Genomic DNA, 9,761 nt, shown 5'->3' on the forward strand with positions numbered 1-9,761 from the left:
ATGCTGAGCCAGTCTAGGTGAATCTCTCGCAACCAATTTCACCCTATCAAGCTTGAGCACTAGCCATTTATAAAATGACTGATTTAGGCAGTAGTGTGGGAAAAAAAAGGAAAACAAAAATATAAAATGACTGATAACTGAACCAGCAGCCTTCCAAAAGAGACCAGAATCGAAGTTGTACTTTTAATCTGTAATTCTTGCCCAGTATAGGTTCTCAGCTTTGCTGCAGTCTTGCACAAATTTAAAGGCTGGAGTCTACAGCAAATATTATTAAATACTGCCTCTGTGATCACTGATATGGCCATGCCTGCATCAACCTCCATTAGAATCAGATGTCCAGTTAACCAGAAATCTATCGCGATTAAATGTTTTAGTAGGGTCAGAGGTGGGGGTAAAAGAGGGGGAGGTGTGGCATTGCTTGTCAAAGATAGTATTACAGCGGTGGAAAGGACAATGGATGAGGACTTGCCATCTGAGGTAGTTTGGGCTGAGGTTAGGAATAGGAAAGGTGAGGTCACCCTGTTAGGAGTCTTTTACAGGCCTCCTAATAGTCCTCGAATCATTGAAGAAAGGATAGGGATGGTGATTCAGGAGATGAGTGACAGTAATAGGGTGGTTGTTATGGGGGACTTTAACTTTCCTGATATTGATTGGGAAAGCTATAGCTCAAGTTCGTTAGATGGGTCAGTGTTTGTTCAATGTGTGCAGGAGAGTTTCCTGACACAATATGTAGACAGGCCAACAAGAGGTGAGGCCATACTGGATTTGGTTCTGGGTAACGAACCAGGCCAGGTGTTAGAATTAGAGGTAGGTGAGCACTTTGGGGATAGTGACCATAATTCGGTGATTTTTACACTCGTGATGGAGAGGGATAAGTGTGTACTACAGGGCAAGAATTATAGCTGGGGTAAGGGAAATTATGATGCGGTGAGGCATGACTTAGGATGTGTGGCTTGGAAAAGTAGACTCCAAGGCAAGAGTGTAAATGATATGTGGAACTTGTTCAAGGGGCAACTATTGAGTGTCCTTGATAATTATGTACCTGTCAGGCAGGAAGGAAAGGGTCGTGCGAGGGAGCCGTGGTTTAATAAGGAATTGGAATCCCTTGTTAAATGGAAGAGGGCGGCCTATCTCAAGATGAGACGTGAAGGTTCAATTGGGGCGATTGAGAGTTATAGGGTAGCCAGGAAGGACCTGAAGAGAGAGCTAAAAGCAGCAAGGAGGGGACATGAAAGGTCCTTAGTCGATAGGATTAGGGAAAACCCTAAGGCTTTCTATAGGTATGTCAGGAATAAAAGAATGACTAGGGTAGGAATAGGTCCAGTCAAGGATAGTAGGGGGAAGTTGTGTGTGGAGGCGGAAGAGATTGGGGAGACACTGAATGAATACTTTTCTTCAGTATTTACTCAGGAACAGGGCATTGTTGTCGATGAGAATACTGAGTCACAAATAAGTAGAATGGATGGCTTTGAGGTATGTAGAGAAGAGGTGTTGGAAATCCTGGAAAAGGTGAAAATAGATAAGTCCCCTGGGCCTGATGGCATTTATCCTAGGATTCTCTGGGAAGCAAGGGAGGAGATTGCAGAGCCATTGGCCTTGATTTTTATGTCCTCTTTGTCTACAGGAGTAGTCCCAGAAGACTGGAGGATAGCAAATGTGGTTCCCTTGTTCAAAAAGGGGAGTAGGGATAGCCCTAGTAACTATAGGCCGGTGAGTCTCACTTCTGTTGTGGGCAAAGTCTTAGAGAGAATTGTAAGGGATAGGATTTATGCACATCTGGATAGGAATAATGTGATCAAGGATAGTCAGCATGGTTTTGTGAAGGGCAAGTCGTGCCTCACAAACCTTATTGAATTCTTTGAAAAGGTGACGAAGGAGGTTGATGAGGGGAAAGCGGTAGATGTGGTATATATGGATTTTAGTAAGGCGTTTGATAAGGTTCCCCATGGTAGGCTACTGCAGAAAATACGGAGATATGGCATTGAGGGTGAGTTGGAGGTTTGGATTAGGAATTGGCTGGATGGAAGAAGACAGAGGGTAGTAGTTGATGGCAAAGTTTCTTCATGGAGTGCCGTCACTAGCGGTGTTCCGCAAGGATCTGTTTTGGGACCATTGCTGTTTGTCATTTTTATAAATGACCTGGAAGAGGGGTTAGAAGGTTGGGTGAGCAAGTTTGCGGATGATACGAAAGTCGGAGGAGTTGTTGACAGTGAGGAAGCATGTGGCAGGTTACAGCAGGATATAGAGAAGCTGCAGAGCTGGGCAGAAAGGTGGCAGATGGAATTCAATGTAGCTAAGTGCGAGGTGATTCACTTTGGGAAGAATAACAAAAAGATGGGGTACTGGGCTAATGGTTGGATACTTGGTAGTGTGGATGAGCAGAGGGATCTTGGTGTCCATGTACACAGATCTCTGAAAGTTGCCACCCAGGTAAATAGTGCGGTGAGGAAGGCATATGGCGTACTGGCTTTTATTGGTAGAGGAATTGAGTTCCGGAGTCCTGAGGTCATGATGCAGTTGTATAAGACTCTGGTACGGCCGCATCTGGAATATTGTGTGCAGTTTTGGTCGCCATACTATAGGAAGGATGTGGAGGCATTGGAACGGGTGCAGAGGAGGTTTACCAGGATGTTGCCTGGTATGGAAGGAAAATCGTATGAGGAAAGACTGAGGCACTTGGGGCTGTTTTCACTAGAGAAAAGAAGGTTTAGGGGTGACTTGATTGAGGTGTACAAGATGATTAGGGGGTTAGATAGGGTCGACAGTATGAACCTTTTCCCGCGTATTGAGTCGGGTATTACAAGGGGGCATAGCTTTAAATTAAGGGGGGGTAGATATAGGACTGATGTTAGGGGTAGGTTCTTCACTCAGCGAGTCGTTAGTTCATGGAATGCCCTGCCAGTAACAGTGGTGGACTCTCCCTCTTTATGGGCATTTAAGAGGGCATTGGATAGGTATATGGAGGATAGTGGGTTAGTGTAGTTTAGGTGGGCTTGGATCGGCGCAACATCGAGGGCCCAAGGGCCTGTACTGCGCTGTATTCTTCTATGTTCTATGTTCTATGTTCTATGATTGTTTCTCATTTGGATGTTGCTCAGCAATTTAGCTGTTCCAAACCAGAGGTGGATGGACTTTCCAGGATATCCTCTTGGATCCTGGCCTATGAGTTATCCAACTCAATTTTGGTTGAGCAGGACTCTCACGCTGTCTTGACTCCCTATTGGCAGCAACTACAGTGGCCCACCAGCCTGGATCCGGAAGAAAATTTTAACCATTTGGCCAAAGTTTGGCTTTGTTTTGGGGTTTTGCTGTGGGCTGACCTACAGTCAATCCGATCAGGATATATCCTGAGTGAGGCTATGTGATTGCCTTCACTCAAGTGGTGTTCCCCAAGCTCTGTTGGATTGGAAAGGCTGTCCAGCTCCATCATAATACCTTGCAACTCATATGGTCCCACCATTTTCTAATGTTCAAGACAATGCCTGTTTGAGGTCAATTTGAGCTTCAGCTAGCAGACATTTTTGCACAGTTACATCATTAATCCCCTGTTAGAAACAAAAATCGCTTCTCAATAATCGCTCTAGACAAATTCAGGAAAACAAAGTTTTATTAACAAGTCAAGTCTGCAGAGTCGGGCACCCTTAAAGAAAAGGCGCGCTGAGGCTTACAAAGTCTCCATTATTTATAGGACAAGTCCCTCCTCTCCTTGGCTCCAACAAGCCATGAGGATCACATTCTTAAAAACATCATTATTTTTATCACAAAGTCTGCAACAAAAGGCTCCAGAGTCTCCAAAGTTTGTTGTTTTCCTCACCCTGTAGTCTTATCAGTCAAAAGCTTTAATCTGAAACAGATGTCTCAAGTCGTACTCCCATCCTGGAGTCTTATCAGCCAAGGACTCATCCTTCTCTGCTGTGTGAATGGCTTCATTAATCAAGAGCCTGCTTGCTTTTACTATCGCTCACAAATTGTCAGCATTCTGCACAATTTAAACTCTACTTTTGAGTATATAAAATGGTTGTTAGAAAAGAAACAAAGGTTTTGTCTTTTATTATAGATCAGTCTGTGGTCCAGGCACATCTTAAAGTTTAAACCGAAATTACCTCTCACAATTCCACCCTTTTCTTTCTTTAAGATGTGCCTGACCAAGATAAGCCCCCCCCCTTCCCTCAAGGGCCCGGGAAATCCTTGGTCTTTCGCAGCAACATCACTTTAAGTTCCCGTGTCCCATGTTGTGGAACCACCACTGCCTGGAGTCGGGAAATATTTTTCTGAATTAAAAACTGAATACAGGGAGTTAGGCAGGGTAATACGAGAAGAAGAATCATGCCGCCCCCAACCACCAGCAACGCCGTGCGCCACCAGCTACCACCTAGGAGACCATCCCACCATCCGATGCAACTAAGAGGACGCCAAGATTGTACTGGCACATGGGCCAATCTCCGAATTTCATCGGAGATTTTCAAAACCGCTTTACCATTATCGTCAATTTCTCGACAGCAGTTTGTCAGGTTAAATTTCCCGCACACACCCCCCTCCGAGGCCAACAGATAATCCAAGGCAAGTCGGTTTTGATATATAGCAGCCCTCATCTGATCCTGCTGCTGAGCCAACAGCTCTAGGGCCAGGGCAGTCCGGTTAGTAATGACCTCTACGACTGCTTGGAGCCTGATAATTCGATTTAGCATATAGATAGGAGTGCGATATCCCCATGATCCATCCTGTGCCCAAGTAGCCGGCCCATAGTATTCAATAATCCGGGCCGGTGGCCACTCATCCCCCCAATCACCGACTTGGATATCCCTTGGCGACCTACGCAGGGAGTCAAAGAGTTTAACTCCCAAATCATCGCCTTCCTCCCGGGGTAATAGGAAGAACGCAGGTCGTATTAGACCCAGGAAGCATACCCCAGCCCATCCCATGGGCAGTTTGGAGTATGCCTGATTACCGCATATCCAAAATAGGCCATCTGGAGCAGGCCCTCCCTGCCTCACAACGTCATCCCACAACTCCTTTACCCCAGGGACGCCCTCATAAGGACCAGGACCACTGCAATTCCAGTATTCGGATTGTTGACCCCGTGGCAGAGTCTGGACAGGATTATTCCAGCATTGATTCCCCTGACAACCACCGCTCCACACTCTTTTCATGCCATCGGAAGGGTCAGCACTTAGCTCGTAAGAGGAGGAATCAGAACGTAACCGAATGCAATTTTGATGATCTCGGTTTGCAATGTACCAAGCAATATTCTCAGGCCACCATACTCGCGTGGTTGCATCCAATATATTCTGACAGGGGCTAATCCCTACCTTCACGGTCCCCTTGCCTGCAATACAGAACTGGCCCTCAGGGCTGTTTGTCAGTCTCCACCCCTGGCTTTTTCTGTCGTTGTCATGAGTCCAAGTGGTTTGCAGCAATTCCCCTATGTCTAAGCTTTGACCAGTCCACGGCCATTGTTCCGACATATGCGGCCCCCCACAGACCCAGCAATTGCTAACATTTAAAACAGTGGCTATTCTAGAGGTGAGATCAATAAACAGGTTTTGTGTAACATCAGGGTGTTCAATCTGTCCTTCTACCTCTTCGTATACAGATGGCACTTTAGGGAGCACGACCGTTCCCTGACGGTCTTGCTCTTTCCCCAACCCCCGATCAGGGATCTGTATCTTGGTCTCCTTGACTCTGTCAACCTGCTCCCTGAGCAACACGGAGGATAGGTCCCGCCTCCCAGTTTTGCTAATACACACCCAGCGGTCATTTATAGGGCATCCATGGATTTTGCCACCGTATCCTTTATTATATACCTGATAATAGGGTCTCCCATCCTCCCAACATTCATGGCGTGCACTCACATCGTAACACCTATCGTCCACATAGGAATGGGACACAAATGATCCCGAATAGATTCGAATCCCAAGTCTTACTGTAGTTCGACATTTGTCACATCTCCCCTCACCCTCCCCCACATACAGGAGTAAACTGATCAATATCCCCACCAATACAGTCCAAGTAGAGTTCATTATTGCTGTCTTTTCAGTTTTACCGACAACGGCTTGTCCCCTTGCTCGCATGTCCAGGTGCTTTCTTCTTCAGGCGGAACGGGCCCCTTTATCCTTGATGCGTGGACCCACCCTTTTTCTTTCGTTCGAACAGCTGCCTCAGTTGTTAACAGAACCAGGAACGGTCCTTCCCACCGCGGCTGGAGCTTTTCGGCCTTCCAGGTCTTAACAAGTATCCAATCTCCGGGCTCCACCTTATGCAGGAGGAAGTCGAGCGGCGGAGTCTGAGCCAGGAGACCTTTCCTTCGGAGTTCTGCAAAAGAACGGGATAAGGCCAGTAAATAGGTTCGGATAAATACATCCCCCCCTTGTAGAGTGGGACATCCATCAACCTTACTCCAATACGGTAATCCGAAGAGCATTTCATAGGGGGAAACCCCGACATCTCGGCGAGGTGCCGTACGTATCCTCATTAGGGCAATGGGCAGGCACTTTGGCCATGGTAACTTAGTTTCTAACATCAGCTTAGTCAATTGGGTCTTGAGCGTGCCATTCATTCTCTCAACTCGACCCGAACTCTGAGGATGCCAGGGTGTGTGGAATTTCCATTGGATACCCAGGGCATTACAGATCAAATGGTGTAGCTTAGAAATAAAATGCGTCCCGCAATCGGAGTCAATAGATTCCATTATGCCATATCTCGGGATTATGTTCTCTAACAACAGTCGGGCCACGGTTGGTGCATCGTCTTTGGCAGTTGGGAAAGCCTCTACCCAGTGAGTGAAATGGTCTACTATTACTAGCAGATATTTCCATCTCTGTACTGGGGGTAATTCTGTAAAGTCAACTTGGATCCTCTGAAATGGCCTAATCGCTAGGGGCTGACCACCAGCTGGCATAGAACGCATGGCTTTCTGATTAATACGCCGGCAAGTGGGGCATCCGACTACCTCTTGTTGGGCTAATGTGTATATCCCCCTGCATACATAGTCTCTCAGGATTGTGTCACACATGGCTTGCACCCCCCAGTGGGTCTGATGGTGTAATCGGTGCAGAATACCCCGGGTGATCTGTTTGTTCAGTACTTGTCTCCCATCAGGAACCGTCCACTTCCCGTTAGTATCTAGCCGGGCACCCAATTGATCCATTTTATCAATCTCCCCCTGGGTGAAGACGGGTTGTTTAGCGAGGCCTTCCCTCAACGGTATTAACGTTAACAATTGGACGGATTTTTCGACCGCTGCCCGCTTGGCTTCCTCGTCTGCCAGCCGGTTTCCCACCGCTTCCGGTGTCGACCCCTTCTGGTGACCGGGTACATGGACTACTGCAAGTTCCGTAGGTAACGCCAGGGCTTCCAACGTTAGGCTGATCATTTGTTCGTGAGCTAATTCTTTTCCCCGGGAAGTTATCAATCCTCGCTCTTTCCAGATTTTCCCGAAAGTATGAACGACTCCGTATGCATACTTTGAGTCAGTATATATGGTCCCCACTTTCCCTTCCAACAGCTTCAGGGCCCTCTGGAGGGCGTACAACTCACAGGACTGGGCTGACCACTTCCCGGGCAGTCGTCCAGACTCAATCGTCCGTTTCGTTGCACCATCTATAACAGCATAGCCACTGTATCGTACTCCACTGATGCACCGGGAGGACCCGTCGATATACAGTTCCTGTCCCTCACCCAGCGGGGCTTCTTGCAGGTCCTCTCGGCTCTTGGTCTGCAAGTCCACAAATTCCACACAATCATGCTCCTGTTCCCCGTCTGCAGGACGTCCGTACAGAAACTGGGCTGGGTTGCAACTGAGATCTTTTGCAAAATTGAGATCGTTCCCGGTCATCAAAATCGTCTCATACTTTAGGATGCGAGAGTCTGTTAACCAGCGGTGAGCCTTCTGAGCCAGTATGGCACTAACCGAATGTGGGGAGTATACTGTGATCCTTCCTCCAAAGGTAAGTTTTCGGGCCTCTTCTACTAACATTGCCGTAGCTGCCACTGCCTGTATACAGGTCGGCCATCCACATGACACAGGGTCTAACATTTTTGACAAAAATGCAACCGGCTGACGTTTCCCTGCCCGCAGCTGAGTGAGCACACCCTGGGCAATTCCGCCGGCGCTATTAACATATAACTGGAACGGTTCCTTCAGGGTGGGTAAAGCCAATACCGGAGCTCGAATCAGTTTATTTTTAATAATATTAAATCGCTGCTCCTCCTCATCTGACCAGTCCACCTTTTGTCCTTCTTGTCCCAGTTTGTCGTACAAAAATTTTACTAAAGTGGTGTAACTTTCAATCCATATCCGGCAATACCCTACTAGTCCCAGGAATTGTCTGACTTCCTTCTTCGTCCTGGGTATTGGCATACCCGTAATTCCTGATATTCGTTCTGGCGTGATACGGTGGTGCCCCTTACTGACTTGATGGCCCAGATATCTTACTTCTCGCTCCACAAACTGGAGTTTTGTCCTGGAGACGCGTAGACCCTGTTTCCCCAGGAAGTTCAACAGGGCAACGGTGTCTGCTCGTACCTCCTCTTCTCTTGGTCCTGAGAGTAAGAGACCATCGACATATTGGAGCAATTGATTCTCCGCGTTACACTGAAATCCTTCCAAGATCTGCTCCAGTATTTGTCCAAACAAATTGGGTGACTCCGTGAATCCCTGCGGCAAGACCGTCCATCTTAACTGTCGCTTTCGTCCTGTGAAGGGATTCTCCCATTCAAAGGCAAAAATGTTCCGACTTTCTTCGTCAAGGGGGCAACTCCAGAAAGCATCCTTCAGATCTATTACGCTGAACCATTCATGTTCGGGGGGAATTTTACTCATTAACGTGTAGGGATTAGGTACCACCGGGTATCTAGCCTGGACTACTTCATTCAACCCCCGCAGGTCTTGCACCAGCCTATATGTCCCGTCCGGCTTCCTCACAGGGAGTATTGGAGTATTGAAAGGGGACATGCATTCCTCCAGTAGTCCATCTGTGATTAATCTTTCTATCACAGGTTGTAACCCCTCCCGTCCTTCCATAGCAATCGGGTATTGTTTCCTTCTTACCGGGCCTCTTCCTGGTAACATGGTGATTTGGAGAGGTTTGATGTTTAGACCCCTCTGTTCCCCTCTCGGTACCAAACTTCCGGGTCTATTTGTTGATCATCTTCTTCGGTGAGGGCGAACAACCTTACCACCATTTCCCCGTTACTTGGTACCGTTCCGATCCCTAGTTTGACCTGCAAGTCTCTTCCTAACAAATTAAATCCCGCCGATGGCAGTAGAAGGAGGTCTCGTTTAGTAGTTCTGTTTTCATATCCAATTTCCACGTCCTCTACCACTGGGACTTGTAATTTCTGTCCTCCAATTCCAGATACCCCCATAACTTTTCCTCCTGCTCGGGTGCCGGGGGGTATTTGGATTATACTTGATCTTTCGGCTCCCGAGTCCACCATAAATGTGATCTCCGATCCTTGGGGCCCTACTTTCAAGTTTACCAGGGGTTCCTGTCGATAGTCCTTTTGCCCCAAGGGTAGGAACCCCCGACCTCCCTAATCTTCCTCCATCAGGGCGTACGACCTCACCTCCCGCTTGTAGCGGGAGCACTCCCGTTTAAAATGTCCCTCTTCATTACAATAGTAACATCTGAGTGTCCTCTTCGTTTCCCTGTCGCGGTCTCGCGTTCCTCCACTCTTCCTTTGTTCCGGCCATGGTTCTCTTTTCCTCTGCTCTTGCCACGACTCTCCCCTTTCCTGTTTCTGCCACGGCTCTCCCTTTT

The sequence above is a fragment of the Chiloscyllium plagiosum genome, unplaced genomic scaffold (assembly GCF_037043375.1).
Source record: "Chiloscyllium plagiosum isolate Xiang-an unplaced genomic scaffold, Cpla_swu_hap1 HiC_scaffold_44, whole genome shotgun sequence".
Classification (NCBI taxonomy): Eukaryota; Metazoa; Chordata; class Chondrichthyes; order Orectolobiformes; family Hemiscylliidae; genus Chiloscyllium; species Chiloscyllium plagiosum.